Here is a 17,340-nt window from a genome sequence, read left to right on the forward strand (position 1 = left end):
TCCCGGATGGCTCAGTTGGTTGGAGTGCGTCCTCTCAACCACAAGGTTGCCGGTTCAACGCCCGCAAGGGATGGTGGGCTGTGCCCCCTGCAACTAGCAACGGCAACTGGACCTGGAGCTGAGCTGCGCCCGACACAGCTAAGACTGAAAGGACAACAACTTGAAGCTGAACGGCACCCTCCACAACTAAGATTGAAAGGACAACAACTTGACTTGGAAAAACAGGCCTGGAAATACACACTGTTCCCCCAGTAAAGTCCTGTTCCCCTTCCCCAATAAAATCTTTAAAAAAAAAAAAAAGTGTTATCTTTTACTGAGTGCTAAAGAGTTCTATTAGTATATATTTTCTGAATTATGAGGTATGACTTACATGTGGAGAAACTGAGGCATAAACGATTTATGTATTCTTTGCAGTGTCGCACATTGTGTACTTGGTGAAGATTTTAGTAACCAGGCTGAAGATCTCAAAATCCAGTTCTAAGCATTAGATATACTAATTCTCCAAATGTATGTGGTTATCTAACACTCTGTGTTATTTGCATATATGTATATCTTAGTTTTCTTTCCTTATGTATACTTTTGGTTTCAGCATAATTATTACTTTCTCCTGAAAGCCCTCCCAGATCTCAAAGTTTACTTAGAAGCCATTTAATGTACCCCATGTTATTTTTCTAAGTGTTTACTAAAACACTAATTATAGCAATTTTGGGGTTATGTGCAAGTTACATTTTTTTTTATTAGTTTCAGGTGTACAAGACAAAGTAATACTTAGACGTTTATCATTTATATCCCTCACACTGTGTGAACCCCCCTCCCCCATCCACTATCCCTCTGACATCGCACAGAACCATTACATCTCCACCGAATCCTCTATTCTTAATAAATGATTTGCTTTTGCTTCCTGGTCCATGTGTGTAGTATATAGTCAAACCTATTTATAAAAAGCTTATAATCTAATTGAGAAGATTAACTATAACCATGTAAATATCTAAATAACAGTAAAAGGGAAATATTTTATTATCATATATTGTTTGTAAATTTTTTATTTAGATTTAAAAAAATTATACGTGTAACTCATTATCGTAACAGATTACAGGTAAGCAAAAGGAAAACATAAAAATGAACTAAATCCTGCTTATCTCTGACAAACACATTTAGAGTCTTCCTAGACTTTTTCTCAAGTTCCTACTTAAATATTGTGTACTTTTGAACGTCTCAACTAGATTGTAAGCTATATGAGACAACAAAAATCTCATGCAGTACTTTCGTTTGTTATCATAATAGTTCTTTGTCCATCAGCAGTCTCACTACACTGTTTAGAAGAAAAATGACAGTAACAATATAAATGTATTATTTGTATGTTGAAATTTGCATTTTGATGTGTGGCTCCGACATATGAAAAATTCTATCTCTGTGTACTTTGGAATCATAAACTAGTACATTTCATACATATTGCAGATTCACATATAACATCAACTACAATGATATTTTTAAGCTTATAAGGTATGCCTATGGTATTTATGAAAGACAATTTGCCAGCTTCATCCTCTTTTGGGGGGCTCACCCTGCTAGTGTGTAACACAGGCTTGTCTACAAGAAAGGTAGAAAGACACATGGTCACAAAAACGAGAAATAGAAAATAGGAGAAAAGAAATCTATGTGGGAGAAAGGAAACATACGAGAGAAAGGAAGAGAAGAAGAAAAGGAAGGAATAAACAGGGGTTCCCAAATCAAATATTTATTTTAATATTTATTCAAGTCACCTGGGGTATTTGTTTAAAAAGCAGATGTATAGGTCCAGCCTACAGAGGTGATGATTCAATAGATCTAAGAGCAGACCCAGGAATCTGGGTGGGCCTTGGATAACCGTTTAAGAAATACTAGAATAGGGAGAGCACAAAATTAGAAAATGACACATGGTAGGGACTGGAGGTGTGCCAATAACAACTAACAAGGGGCAACATCTGCCACAGGATGCTAACCCTGGGTATTTGGAGATCCTCTGAAAGATACTAGTGTATGTCTAGACTCCAAATCTTCTTCTGTGTTATAAATATCTTCCACAGTATGTAAGATAACACTTACCAGTTATATTCACCTGAGCCACAAAATGACTTCACAGTGGAATAAGAAAAGGGCTTTCGAAAATGCATCATCACATTTGTCTAGCATATTGTTAAATGTAGTACAATAGCCCACATTAGGAATGGAGGTAATTTTTCTCACATGAGGGATTTCATTTGTCTAGATTATCACAGGGTGACCTAAGGGAACACTGTGTACCTTCTGTGGATCACTATGTCCTGGGGTGAGGACACTGGCCTCCTTGCACTGCTGAATCCCAAAGGAGTGTCAACACACGCAGAGGGGCAACACATACACAAATGAGGTGCTACAGAAAGTTTGCTGCATAGCTCATTTTCTTCGTTGCACTCCGGACTACAGGCTGAAGTCATGGAGGAGGGCTAAAATCAGAAAGGGAGAGGTAAGTAAGAGATGTAAGACTGAGTGTCACAAATACAGCTCAGGGGAAGAATCGTACCCTGAAATGACAATAATCAAGGAAAACCCCAAAATGACTAGAGTAAGCCTTCAGGTTCACTTACTATCTCTCCTCTGAATTCCAGACCACTGTAGGTTTTAATCTTATAATTATGAAAAACAATTATCTTGTTCACTTCAAGACCCAAAATCAACTCTAGGTCTCTCTGGTTGTCTATGGAAATGGATAGTGAGTATTCTAAGCAGTTTTGAAAATCTCTTTGTAGGGATGCAATATATGATTTGACTTTCCTTGGTTTGTTGATAGGAAGCAATTGTCATAAATTTCAAATTATGTGCAGAAATGCACCTTGTGGGAAAGAAGGTGGATTTTTGCCAGGGTAACTGCTTTTGTGGGCATCTCTATTCAGGTTTATTGGTAATTGCAGTTCCTTCCAAGTACAAATGCGTATGTGGAAAGGGTTCAGGTCTGTAAAATGATTACTGGACAGTAGGCAATAAACTGAGATAAGCCATAGCTCCTGGGAATGAGCAGTAAGATCTAATAGTGTGTGTTCCCCAGCATTACCACCAGGTAGTAGGTGAGGAGGTGGGCAGAGAAGTGGGAGGGAGAGTGGTGCAGGAGGGAGGTTGGAGGAAGCTAAGGTCTATATACATGCATTTAAAAAGCAAAGACTATACAGCTTCGCTCATGCCAGGTTATGAAGTGTCTTTTCCAGAAACTCAAAGAAATGGTAGGTATTCAGGAGCTGTTTCAACCTGTCCACACCCTACCCTGACTTCCCCAGAAAACAGGCAAGCAAGGAGGCAAATGCCATTGCCAAGACTCCGGTCTCTATAGCTTCCAGCTTCCTCAGATGCCAGAGCACAGCCCACCCCCCCAGGACGTCACACCGAGCTGTCTCCAAGAGTGGGTACTGCATGGACGTGGGCAAAGTTTTGATCTGATTCACTCCAAATGTGGTTGCCCCTCAGGTGTGGGGTTTGGCCTCAGGGACTCCCCGGTAGCGCAAGGCAGAGGCTGAGGAGCAGCAGCAGCCTGCAAGCTGAGTAAGGAATCAGCCTCCGCCGCCGCCTCCTCCTGCCGGCGCGAAGTCGGCAGCACAGCCAGTCCCTATCGCTGTCACGCCGCCAGCAGCACGGCCCCTCCGCCGCCCCCCCCCCCCCGCGCTGCCCCAGCCCTCACACTGTTATTTGCGTGACTGACCCGAACCCGGCGGGAGGGAGAACCCTACCGCGGGAGGGAGGGGAGAGCGCTGGCCCGCCTACTCCTTCCCTGGGGCTTGCTGCGGCACCTTCTCCTCCTCATTGGTCACACGCTTGCGTCCATCACCCCCACACGGCTCTCGGATTGGCGGAAGGCGCACTTCTGGAGCGAGGAGAGCAGAGTGACTCCGCTGGTCTCCGGCGCCTCATCTTTCCCTCCACCCCCCACTTCAACGTCCACCCACCTCTCCCCACCCCCCACTCCCCGTTCGCGGCAGTGTCCTTAGTAGACTCATTGGGCTAGGGGAGAAGCCAGCCACCTATCGAGTCGTGCTGTCATTGGCCGACGCCCACGCCTGTCGGAGCGGCGTGCTTCGCCATTGGGTGGATCCGCTCCGTTCCCCGCCCCCCAACTCCTCGCCCTCTCAGTCGCCTCCTCCCCTCCCCGCTCTTCCACTGCCCCTTTTCCCCGCCCGTCCCCGCCGCATCTACCCTGTCCAGCTGGGCGGGGACTGCTGTACGACTCTGTAAAGTCTGTGAGTCACTGCACAACCCATCAATCCAATTAAATGTCTTGAGCGAGCTGAGCAGGCGGTGCTGCCGCCACCGCCGCTCACCCAGCCGCGGCCGCCCCTGCTTGCAGCGCCCCTCTGATCCATGGCTGTCTGTCTGTACTTGTTACGGTGTAACCTCCTCCTCCTCCTCCTCCTCCTTAGGAGCCGCTGCAACTTCCCCCCTGCCAGCCTCCTCCTCTGCTTGGGGACTGCAAAGGCATGGGATAGACCCAGAGCCACTTCTCTCTATTTCCCCTCCAGCCCTCGCTCCATTTCCCCCCTTTAAATTAAAGTCTGTTCCTCGCGCCTCGGCGTTTTAGAGATTTATTTATCAGTCTATTATTTCCCCCGATTTTAATTTTCCCTCCCTGGGGCACAGGGTCGCAGGGGCAGGGGAGTTCATTTTAGGAAAGGGGCTCTCCACCCGCCCCTCCGTTTCTCCTCCGCTTTCGGTCGTGACTTGATTTCCCTCCTCACCGCTCCCACCCCTCGAACTCACCGTCCTGCACTCGAGTGACGCACCGACACCCCCCGCCCACAGCTCAGACGTCCCCTCCCTCGCTGCCACCCCGACCCGTCTCAGAGCTGGACCCGGTGGCGACTTCTTCGCGGACGGGTGAGTACCTTGTGGGGTCTTGGAGGGGGGGGGGGGAATCTGGAAAAATGTGGTAGCCGATCCACTTTGGGGAGGACAGGGATCACATTGTGGGAAGAAGGCTCCTGGTCCGGCGTGGATTTGAGGTGGCGACTGCCTCCCTCCCCTGCCTCCTCTTCCCCCGCCCCTCGACTCCTTATTCACCAGCCCTGCTGTATTTCTAGGTATTGCCAGACTTCCACCATCCGGACGTTATAACGCTTATAAACTGAGCGGTAATGGCAAGCTTGCTGCCTTTAGGATGCTTAGTGAATGGTAGTCAGCAGTGTGATCTGATAGACTCTATGACCTGCAAAAAGTGTAAAACGGCTAATGGGTACATTTTCCTCCAAATCAAAGTTAAACTTTTATTCAATAAAGGCAAAACAAAAGGTATTTCTAATTTGAATGTGTAGTAATAGAGCAAGGGAAGACAGGTTGCCTAGTGGCGTGGCTTACTATTTTTATTGTATAATAGTGTTTTAGGTTCCCTTTTGAAAAAATATGAATTCAGTATTAAAGGTTATTATATTAAGTCTTTGAACCTGTTGGAGGAAAGCAAGGCAAGATGAAAATCCAGCTTGACACTTCCATCTTTAGTTCACCTCTACTCTAGCAAGAAATTACAACAGAGAATTTTTTATTTCTCAGTTACTGGGCACGGTGGCGTGTGTTAAGGGTAAATACGGATTTTTTTTCTTTTGATATCCCTCTTGTATTGATTGCTGTTAAACAATATCATGCTACAGAATGTTGTAAAATTTTAATTTGGTTTCTTGATTGTTGGACTCAAAAGTACACATACTTGCCCATGTATGTTTAATGAGACTCTTGCCTTATGAATCTTTAGTATTTAATTTGAGATAAAAGTAAAAATTATGAGAAGTAGTTACTCTGAGTAGGCTTCTGAGGTCACTTTTGAGAATTCAGCCTATATTAAATGGTATTATTCTTTTTGAATCAAGTTCTGGTCTATTTGTCCACAAGATTCAAATTAGGCCAAACCAAACATGTTTTGAAATATTAAAGTACAGGAAAGACCTCTTAGTAGTTCATTCTCTCCTTTTCTTTCAGACTAATCAGAGTAACTCTTTAGTAGTTCATTCTCTCCTTTTCTTTCAGACTAATCAGAATAACTTGTTACTAAATTTAATTTTAAAGAATAGACTGTTCCTGTTCTGAAATCTGCCAAGTTTCTACAGAAAGATTTCTTTTTAAAGAGCAGAAATGTGTTTATGATCAGTCCAAAGTAGTAAAGTTGACTCAAATGTAAATGCTATTGTAAGGAAATGCTTTTCATGAGCCCCCAAACCTTGCAGAGTATTTCAGGAAGACTTACACAAAGCTTTTTTGAATTGTTCAATACATTTTATCATATGGCCTTTCTCATGAGTGTAAGACTGAATCATTGAGAGGCCAGACTGTCTGAGTTTGAATCTTGCCGCCACCCTGAGATGGCTGTCTGACCTTGGGCCAGTTTCAAACCTGGCCTGTGCTGGTTTTTCTCCTGTAAATGGGAAGGATGACTTTTCCTCAGAGAGCTGCTGTAAAGATAAGTGACAATGCACAATGTCACAGAGCACTTGGTGTTAGCTGCTCCATCATCACCACCCACCCTTAGAGAGAATGTGTCGTGTAGTTAGTGGTTAATAGTGGAACCTCTTCAACCAGATTTTGTAGGTTCAAGTCCCAGCATTTCCTCTTATTGTCTTTGTGACTTTGGTCAAGTTAACCTCAGACTCTTTGTCTGTAGAATGGGGATAATAGAAGCACTTATTTCATAGGGTTATTGTGAGGTCTGATGAGTTAATATATGCAAAGATCTTGACTAGTGTTTGGTATGTTTTCAAGTTCAATTCTCTGTTATGCTCCTTATATGTCTCGAAACATGGGTACATTTTTTGTAAACGTAAAGAATTATTTCTGTCAAAATAAGCAGAATTCTTATCAATTTGCATGATGTTCTATAGGGTTTATACTTTTAAACTAGAGTTTATATGACTATGAAACTTAGATATTTGATGAGTTGAGATTACTCTTTCATTTAAATTTGCACAATCGGCTATACATACCTCTATTATAATGATACTATCACACATTTGCTGTTGTCTGATTTTCCCCTCTGCTAATCAGAAAGCTCTTTGAGGGTAAGAATAGTGTTTCATAACTTAATTTCCAGTGCCTAGCAGAGTGTCCGGTATATAAAGAAGCTTAATTAATTCTGTGGAATGAATTAAATAATGTTATTCTCAAGTTGTTTATGAGTAGCTCAATGACGTTATAAGTGATACTGTGGAGAATACTATTATTTGTATTGTTGAGTTGAATTTTTACATTCTCAATTATTATGTTTTATAAATAGAGGATAAATAAGGGGAATTACAGTATAACATTTTATTAAGAAAATATTTTTCATTTTGAAGATTAAACTTAAAATAGTCTGAAAAGTACATATCAAATATCGTCCCTTGGTACCTGACATGCCCATATTTTATCGTAAGATTTTCCAAACTTTCTGTCACTAAATTGAATGTTATTATAGTTAATATAAATTATACGAATTAGATTTTGAACATCCCAAATGATGTTATGTTATTATCAGCCTCAGAATTAATAATAACAGAGAATTTATCAAATTAACACTGTGAAAATAAAATAGCATCATTTCCTTAAGGATCAAAGCTTTATTTCTTTCCATTCAAGAATGAAACTCTTTCTCTTGAGTAGTCTTAATAAATAATTAGCTTTTGAAATAGCTGCAGTAAATAGTGTAATAGGAATCATAATGGAGATATATGCAATTAGTAGATATAACACTTTAAACTTCATTGCACACTTAATAGGCATTACACAATTGGGGAATATATATTTTTTTAAGTAAGCAAAATTGATGGGGCCTACCACCTGCTTCATTTATAGAATCACTGTTTAACTTGTCAGTAAAATCCAGTTTAATTGTCACGCCCCCTGAAATTATAAAATGCAAAAATATCTTTCATGAGAGATTTCCCCAGTAACGAAATCTGAATACTAATCTACTCAGAAGTGTTACAGTGTTCTGTAACATTGTTAAAACTTTTCAAATATGTAAACTATGTAGTACAAGGTGGATAATTTTCTATACATAATCCTTTGTTTAACCTAGTCATCAGTTACCCAGTTTATATAATATATTGCATTTCCATTGGCTAAAACAATTAATTTAGAAAAGTTGCCCTTTTTTGTTCATATACTTTTGAAGCAGGCAATCTAAAATAAAACTTTAAAAGATTAATTTATAGCCACTTAGAAACTACACTTAAGTGTCTGGTTTGCAAGGTGGAAGGTCACTTATTTTTCGCTTTTATCATGACATTGTAGCCCACATCTCTCTCATTTAACATTTTTGTAAAGACATTCAAGTATTTATTAGTATTTACAGACATATAAGATGTCTCCGAGTTTTAAAAAAAACAATGTTTCTGATGAATTGTTTGGAAAGAAGAGGAAAGCGAGATAGATGTAACCTTTAGGACTTGTGATTTCTATCCTGTCTTCTAACATTAGGAAAATGGATAACCATATACGATAAGACCTCACTTAATGTCATCGATAAGTTCTGCAACTTCAAGCGAAACAACTAAAACGAAATCAGTTTTACCATGGGCTAATTGGTATAAACAAGAGTCAAGAGTAATTTCCTATGGTATCTCATCAACGTTTTAATGAAACAACAGGTGAATGGAAACTACATTATTCGACCTGCTGTATTCTGTCTGTGATCAAAAGGAGAGGAAAATAATATATGCATTATCTATTGACATAAACTTAGAATTAAGGTCCATGGAGTTCTAGACTGAGCAACGCTACTTATTGGCACGTGACCTTGAACATTACTCTTAACCTCCATGACTTTCTATGTTCATATCCTTTCAGTGGGAAGAGGGAAGGCAGTTACCCTACCCTCATTCACAGAGGACGTTGTAGGGGTAAGTTGTAAGTGCCTTTTGAACTTATGTTTTCATAAGTTGGAGAAGGACTTATGCAAGCAAATACTAAGTAAACCTTAGAATTTAGAAATAGATATTTATCATTATTTAAAAATTGTGAACCTTTTAGACTTTTGTCTGAAGGGCATTTTTCCTTTTAATTTTATATTTGAAGGAACTTCTTATTGGTATGTTCACAAGAATATATAAGGTACCTTTTAAAGAGGCAAGGGACTTTGGTTTAATTGAATGGGATTTTACATGCTAACACTGAGTTTTGGTACATCCTGGGTATGGCAGTTGTTGATGTCCTAAGAACAGACTTTATGTATCTAAGAGATAATACATTTGATTAAATGTATCAAAGCTTGTAAAACTTGCTTGTGCATTGCAGGAAAAAATATTCAGATATATCAGATTCCATTAGAAGTTCATGCAAAGAGAAAAATTAATCATATTATTTAATTTTAAATTTCAAAAGGATTATTTAGCTATAGGACTCCTCCTTACACACATTTATTTTGTACCTTGAATGCAGTGAAAATGTGCACATTTCAGAATATAGTGGCTTGGAGGATTTCATTTATTCCAGCTAATCTTTTATTTGGGAAGGCAGGTGACAACAGTTCGTATATTAAAAACTAGTCTTTTTTCCTCTTGTCCCTAAAAGTGAGTTAGGAGTGTTTCAAAGTCAAAAGCCCAGAGTTAGCACGATATATAAATTTCTTGGAATTCAGCTTTACCTCTTTGTGGTTATTAGTGAAGGGTTGTCACAGTCTCATGGTGTTGTTATTCACTTTTTTAAATGGAAATGAGATTCTACTGTACTCAGAGTAAGACCTATCAAAGCAAGTGGACATACAAAGAAGTATTATTTATTCCAGCTAATATTAAGTATACTTGTAGTGGACAGTGATCCTCTAAAGCAAGGTTGCTAAGCAGAAAGCAAGTTTTAAAAATATATTGTCCTTTGTCCTGTTCATCCAATTGACTGAAACTTAGAATGATCAGGTTTCTTCTCCACTTTTGAATTTAAAGGCCACGTTGATGTCTGTTTTGTGTGGTGGTATGTATGTATAACTCTTTAGTATATTGAATGTTTACTCCTACCATATTAAATAAAATGACCCAAACAGCCCACTTTTAATTTAATTGTTTTCTGTTTTTCATAACCCTCTTCTCGTTGTTCTACCATTGTTTTTCAGTTTTCTTAATATTTCCACATGAGTTTGTCTTTTCTTTTTATGCAGCCTCTTTCTTATTTTGCTCTATCTTCTTTTCACACTGGTGTTCTTTTACCTTGATCACAGCAGGTTTTTTCCTTTAACTATCTTTTGCCTATGCCTCTGTATGAGGTATGAAGTTAGTTTTAATTTATTTTAGTCTGCTTTTATGAGACTGAGGCAAAGGTCTTCTCTATAGAAAATTTGCTTTGCCTTATTTCAAAAGATAAGCTCTCTGATCATCTAATCTACATAGAACTTAAGGGGCCATTTTGTAAACCTAAAACCAAGTTTTAGCTTAAATGGCGTAGTGAAAGGGAAAACTGTGACATGTTTCTTATTAACCGCTTGTCTAGTAACCTCTTTGATGGGGGGATACTCACAGAATTTTTTCTGTCCATGTTACCTTGAAAGTGCTCTCTGGTGAGCTGTGGTGGCTGTTTCGGCAATGACCATCACCATCGGACCACCGCAGTGGGTGGCTGGCCTGAGAATGTCACATTAGACATGAAGAGCAGCTCCTTTGTTTTGTTTTGTTTTGTTTTTAACTCCTTAAAACCAGACTGAACATCAGACCAAGTCCACTCTGAGGTTTTCCAGGGTTTATCATTGTTGAATGATTAATGGTTCCCGGTGAAGTAACCATCAGCTTTATTGTCTTTCATGGCTTCAACTCAAATGAAATGTATCCCTTTGAGTTAACTTTTGTTTTGATTTTAAGGGTTCTTTTCACCCAGGAAATCAAAGGGTATGAAAATGAATATGTATTATTAAACAAAAAAGGTTTACATAAAAATCCTTTGAGTAAAAAGTTTTCCTAAGGACCAAAATCCATTGATTTGGAGAGAATGTTTAATATTTTCTCAAAATACCTGACATTCAGATATCAGTAGTAGAAAACCTTTCAGTTTGATGAAACAAAATGAATCTTTTTGATTTAAAAAACAGTTCATTGTTACTTTTTATTTAAACAATTCAAATATAAGATTAGATAAACTGCATTTTGGAGTTGATTAAATAAGAGATTTTCCAGAAATTGTACTTTATGAAAACTGTGACTCATGGAAGGAGCTCGATATCCTGCCCCCCCATACACAGCTATATCCCATTCCTAGCTTCCATTCATTCATTTATTTGTTCATTCTTTCAGTACATTTGACAGGTATTTATTGAGCATTTACTATGGGCCAGCTACTCGTACTGAGCACATACATTACAGCAGTGAAGAAAAGAGACAGATATTTCCATCCTGTAGAAATCATATCCCGAACAATTTGGTGTGTGCTGAGCTTGTTAGCTACTACTTTGAAGTAGTCAAAACTGAACATTGTGTAATAATGATCTGAAAAAAAGGTAAGATGTTTTTATATGGATTTTATGCCCTTTGACTTGGTATAAAAGGAATCCTAAATCCGGAAACAAAACTCCATTTGAATGGACAATTCTAATTTGAGTTTGAGTTGAAATATTAAAAAGCTATAATGTAGACAGATGATTCTACCAGAAATCTGAAATCATCCTCATCTGTGAATCCTGAAGAACCTGACAGTAGACATAGTCTGAAATTTTTCCCAGGTTCTTTTTTTTTTTTATACTTTTTAAAGTTGTTTTCTCCCTTTGCTTTGTTTTCTTTGTAACAGAGCCTGAAAAATATGTGTAACGCTGAAAATTGCACAATGGAAATGTAGTCATATCAGTTATATTGCACAATTAGCAAGAAAATCTTAAGTTTGCTTTGTCTAGTGTACATAAAGAACTAATTTTTTGTTTTTATGATTGTGAAAACGAAGTACTTTCCTAAACAAACAAATAAAACCCTTAGTGTACATTTCCACTTCAAATATTAAAGTAGATATATCTAAGTGTTTTTGCAGTAAAATAACATTAATACAATGTAACAATGATTTTTATTGTTTTATTTTTATTTATAAATATTTAATACATGTGCCTGGTGCTTAGGGGTCTCAGAGACTAGTAGTAAGACTTGGCACCTGTCCATAATGGTGTTCGTCGTCTAGTTGAGGAGACAAAAGATCTCCACATGGAAATGAAGTCTCTTGTATTAGGCAATATGGTATTTAGTTTGATGGGAATTCTGGTGTACACCACCACAGTAAACTTAGTTCTAGATCAAATGGACTTGCCTTCTATAGGTCCTGGGTGGCCTCCGTGACAATCCATCCTTCCTTTCAAGTTCGTGCAAAGATGGTGAGCAGACCTTCTTTGTGCCTGAGTTACCTCAGGGTAGAGCAGTCCCCCTTCCAACTACTGCAACTGCTCAGCAAGGAAGAGAAGGAAAAGGGAATGGAGCACACATCCTAGCCATTTACTGCATTCCCTAGCTAGCTATCCCCATGGGAAGCAGAATGTATGGACACACCATGGATATGGTTTAGGTTCTCAAGGACAAAAATTACTCCATAGCTTTGGGAAGCCTGGCACATCGGTGAGGGCCCTGTGGACCAAGGGAGTTCACTGAAAAATGGAAGAAACACTGAACGGGGAGGAAAGAAGTGGAGACAGAGGCTTTGGCAGTTGCTGCAGACACACTTTCTTCCTCAGTTTTGCCTGGAGCAGCCCTGCCTGTGAAATGGGAGTGCTTTGGGCCTAATATACCAAATTTAGGAAGTTTATATATATTGCTATAATATGTAGGTATAATCTTTCTAAATTGTTTTGCTTTGAAATTAGCAAAATTCCTGATGTGTGTATGTTTAAGTTCTCAAACAGAATGCTGTGTGACTATGCCTTTTTTAAAATTTTCCTGGATATTTGAAAATATTAAGAATCCCTTTGTTTTTGGAATGCAGTTTTGTTTATTGAGGCCTCAATCTAAGATAGAATAACACAACATATGCTTGTCTATTAGATTTAAATTAGGGAGAAAAAATCCAAAGCCTCAATGTTTATTTTATCTGTTGATGAAAGTATGTGGAAACTTCTTCTTCTTTTTTTAATAACAATTTCTATCAAGAGTTTCTTTTCCTGAAAACTGTATCTGTGCCACACACATCTATTTGATTCAAAAGTCCGCCTAGGATAGTTATGTTCATTATCTTGATTGCTATGATGTTTTTCAAGGGTGTATACATGATGTCAAAACATACCAAATTATACATTTTAAATGCTGTATGTGTTCATTGTGTATCAAAAACACTTTTTTTTTAAAAAAGCCACTTAGGTTGTAAGGTATATTTTCAAGATAAAATCCTTATTATAAGAATTATATTTTTAAAGTTTGGCATTTATTTTTTTATTACTTCATTTTATTTCATCTACCATTTATTCACCTCCATCCCATACCCCAGACACACATGTTTTAAGAAAGACAAATAGAACCGAGGAGGCCCCATGCGCCAGTTGAAATTTAGATATAGGACCTCAGAGAGCTTTTTTCCATATATAAGGCTCACTGGAGTATCTTTAAGTAATTTGCACAAATTTGAATTTGGAGAACTGGAGTTGTGTATTTTTCAAGGAATCCTCCTTTCCTTATAGTTTAACAGATTATGACTATCTTTGGTGTGGAGTAAAGAGCATGATTTAATAAGACTTTTTTAAAAAATTTTTTTAAAGAGGCTATTTGGTTTAATGCTTCTCAAATAGTGTTACTTTTTTTTTTTTTTTTTTTTTTTTTGCTTTTTTAAATTTAAATTTTGGCATGTTGGACCATAGACTCTATGAGTACATTTGTTTAGGGAAAAACTTAGTCTGCTGTATTCTTCTTGTCCCCATGTCTTGAGCACAGCACAGGAACGGTAATATAGGTTTGTTAAAGTGATGGTTTGATATTAATTGAATATTCCTATGTCACCCAATGTATGTTGCAGGGAAGTTTGTTGTCGAAATTAATGCTTATGTTAAGTTTAGAACGCTGGCAATTTTTCATGAATAAAAAATAGTCTAGAGAAATTTTCAGAGTTGTCTTTATAGGACTGGGACTATCAGAGTATTACAGTTGTGACTTTAAAGCGTAAGCTCTTTCTGCCATACCAGCAGGACACTTGAGGATTACCATGCCCAGGCCTCAACCCGGGTGAGGCCCTGGCTTCCATGTTTTGAAAAGTCCCCAGATTATTCTAATCTATAGCCACACTGTTCTCTGCAGTGCTCTCTCCCACACCAGATTCCCCCACACCCAAGTTTTCTATTGTAAAACTTTTCAAACATGTAGAACACTTGAAAGAATAATACAACAAGCACCCATATTCCCTCTATCTAAATTCAAGAATTGTTAACATTCGCTTGATGACTCTCTCTCCCCCTTTCTTTCTCGATGTATACTTTTTTGTACCATGTGAAAGTAAGTTTCATATATTAAGGCTCTTTACCATTAAATACTTCACTAAGCATCTTCTGAGAATAAGGACATTTGCCTACATAGCCACAGTACCACGATCCCACCTAAGAAAATTAATAACTTGGAAGGCTTTTCAAGAGCTCAATTCCATTTATTAAAGGCATGTGAATTCATTTTCTACTAAACATTAAATGCATATCAAGTGAGAAGTTCTGCAGAATATGAAATTGTAGGGATTTTTGCTGAAGAGAGTTTCTTCTCTGTGTTTGCAATAAGGCCACTATTTCAAACATTTTTATGAGGTAAATGCATTTTCCTATTATGGTGAGGTAAGATCTTTTCTAGCTCTAACATCGCATGATGGCATCATGAGAAAAAAATATTTATCAAAGTTCATGCCGCAGTGTGGTTTAGTGGAGACAGCTCATTTTCGAGCCAGAACGATGTTGGTTCATATACTTGCTCTGCCACTTACTGCAGGTGACCTTGGTGAATTAAATCCTTACATTAGTTAGGATGTTTTGAGAAACCACCCTCTAGCTCACTGGAATATCAGGAAGTTTATTATTTCACAACAGATCCAGAGGTAGGGCAGACTTCAGAGTTGGTCAGTTTTGTAGCTCAGGTTCTTACCACCCTTCTGCTGTGCCAGACTTCTTGTTGGCTTCCGACTTCTGTTTTGGCTCCTTTCTCAAGCTGGTTCACATTCATACATTATGGTATTCAGAGGAAGTCAGCAATGTCTGCACAGACGTGGACTGTCATCTTTCTGTTTGATTGGGCATCTCTGTCCCTGTCTGGACCAGTAAGTAATCTGGTAATGGGGTTCGCTTAGGGAGAGGAAGGGAGGAATAGGCATTGGGTTTACCACTAACAGTGTTCATCACTCTTCTCTAAGCCTCAGTTTTCTTTGCTGTCAAATGGGAATAGTGATAGCTATCTCTGTGATTATTAACTGATAAACAATAGCTAAAGCAACCAACAGAAAGCTGATGTTTAATAAATACTAATTTCTATTTTTTCTTCTTTCCTTTACATCTTATAGAAAATTCTGTCTTCCTTTGACACTGCCACATTCCATACTAGTAAGCATATATGTAAGTGACTTTCCCTTAACTAGTCTCTTACCTGTTCTCTCACCTCACTATCTAGAACATAGCATTTTATGTATACTTTGCAAATTGGTCAAGTACCCTCCGTTACCCTTGGCCAATCTTATTTTTTCTTATATATTTCAAGTTTATATTATTCCAAAGCCACGGAAGGGAAACTGTCAACAGTGTATACATATTTATCAAGCTCCAGATCAAATGTAAACAAAAATCTCTTTATTTCACTATTGGTAAAAACAACAAGAGTTGAAATAGATTTTCTCCTTTTATTAGAAAAATTCACCATTACCTGTGAAAAAGTCAGCAAAATAAAATGCTCTATTTGAACTATTGTATCTTGTTTGTCCAGTATAGGCCAAGTCTTTAATACTTTGAGAAAATCTAGACTTACTATGGTAGTTCAGCTGCTCTGGTTTCTCCAGAACTTACTCTCTTAAAAGAATTGTGCCTAATTTACCAGCAAGTCTTTTTTGGATTGTTTGGTCTTGAATCCTCTCTCACTCCTCATGAGAAAATCATCTTCCAAAGATGTGTTTTCCAGTCTGTGTGAATACTGGAGGGTCTTTGTTCAGGCATGCCCTTTTCAAAATATGTAGAGAAGGATTGTCATTTTTTTCCCCTATGGGATTTCTAAAGCACTCCTGAAACACCTGCGAAGTCCTGCAGAATTGTCACAATCCAATCATATGGGAAGATACTCACTTTTTTTTTTTTTAATTTTCTACTTAAACAACAGGATCACTCTTGAAGGAGAGCTATCGATCTTTCTTGACCCCTTAAGTAGAATATTTAATTCCTGCCAACCTCCATGGCAAGGGAATAGAAGGAGGGTGAAAAGTCTTGTGTCTCTGTTGACTTGAAAAATGATGAAATGCCTTTCCCTTTTCAGTTATAGTTTTCTTTTTACTGTGTCTTTAATTTTTAGATTTAGTGTAGACGAGATAGCTATTGATCTATTAAGCTCCTTGAATACTGAAAATACTCAGATTTTGAATGGTTCCATCCATAATTCAAAGCTTCTGCTGGCATGAATCATTTCAGCCAGAGGGATACTTTTTAAAGGAACTGTTTAAGTGTGTGTTGATGTGTCTTATACATCTCAAATGAAGGTTCTGTAAACGTTAAATTTTGAAGCAGCACAATGAAAACAGAGCTCTGAAATAAATTGTAATTTTATTAAAGAAGCCAGAGAAGGGATATCGTGGCTATAATTTTAGCTAAAAGTGCTAAAGTTTTTTTTTTTTTTTTTTTTTTTTAAAGTTTGAAATTGGTATTGCGTTTCCTCGAAGTGTTATTGGTTACATTTTGAAAGGATGACATATGGTTATAACTTGTGAAGCTTGGTTTTGTTTGGGCAAATTTTTAATTTTAGTACCTTGCAGAAAAGTTGTGTGGACAGGATTCCCTTTGCTGTGTAACAAATGCTTTTACTGTTTAGCTAAGGTTTGCTGCCAGTGGCTCAGAGGCTGAAATGAAAAGTGAAATGGCTGTTGTTTCCCATCTAATACCAAATTTTATTTTTGTTTCCACTACCCAATGTTAAAAAAAGAAATGAAAAGAAAGCAAAGATCAAGATCCAAAAGCTCAAACTAAAATTTAATTTCCTAACTAGAATAAGGCTGGCTTTGCAGTGATGTGAAAAGTCATGCATAGGAAACATTTGTTCATAGCTATACAGTTGGCCATATTGATTGCTGGGATTAGCAGTTGGATCAGGGATGCATTCCTGTCTTCAGACACTCAATCAGGCAGGTAACAACCAATCAAGGCTAAGCCGCTGGGACTGACTCAATTTCTTTTTTATCTTCCCTGCGGAGAAATGTTTCAACTGTGCTCCTTGC

The 17,340-nt window shown here is 38.1% G+C and overlaps 1 protein-coding gene across 1 annotated transcript in view; it reads left to right on the top strand.

Moving 5' to 3' along the window:
* Positions 1–4,229: 4,229 nt before the first annotated feature.
* The window catches only part of SERTAD2 (SERTA domain containing 2), a 103,384-nt gene continuing 90,273 nt past the window's right edge, over positions 4,230–17,340 (top strand). Inside the window, exon 1 of the mRNA XM_033124975.1 lies at positions 4,230–4,878. The gene's annotated coding sequence lies outside the window, so the exon portion shown is untranslated. The remainder of the gene's footprint in view (positions 4,879–17,340) is intronic.

Source organism: Rhinolophus ferrumequinum, chromosome 13 (assembly GCF_004115265.2).
Source record: "Rhinolophus ferrumequinum isolate MPI-CBG mRhiFer1 chromosome 13, mRhiFer1_v1.p, whole genome shotgun sequence".
NCBI classification, from domain to species: domain Eukaryota; kingdom Metazoa; phylum Chordata; class Mammalia; order Chiroptera; family Rhinolophidae; genus Rhinolophus; species Rhinolophus ferrumequinum.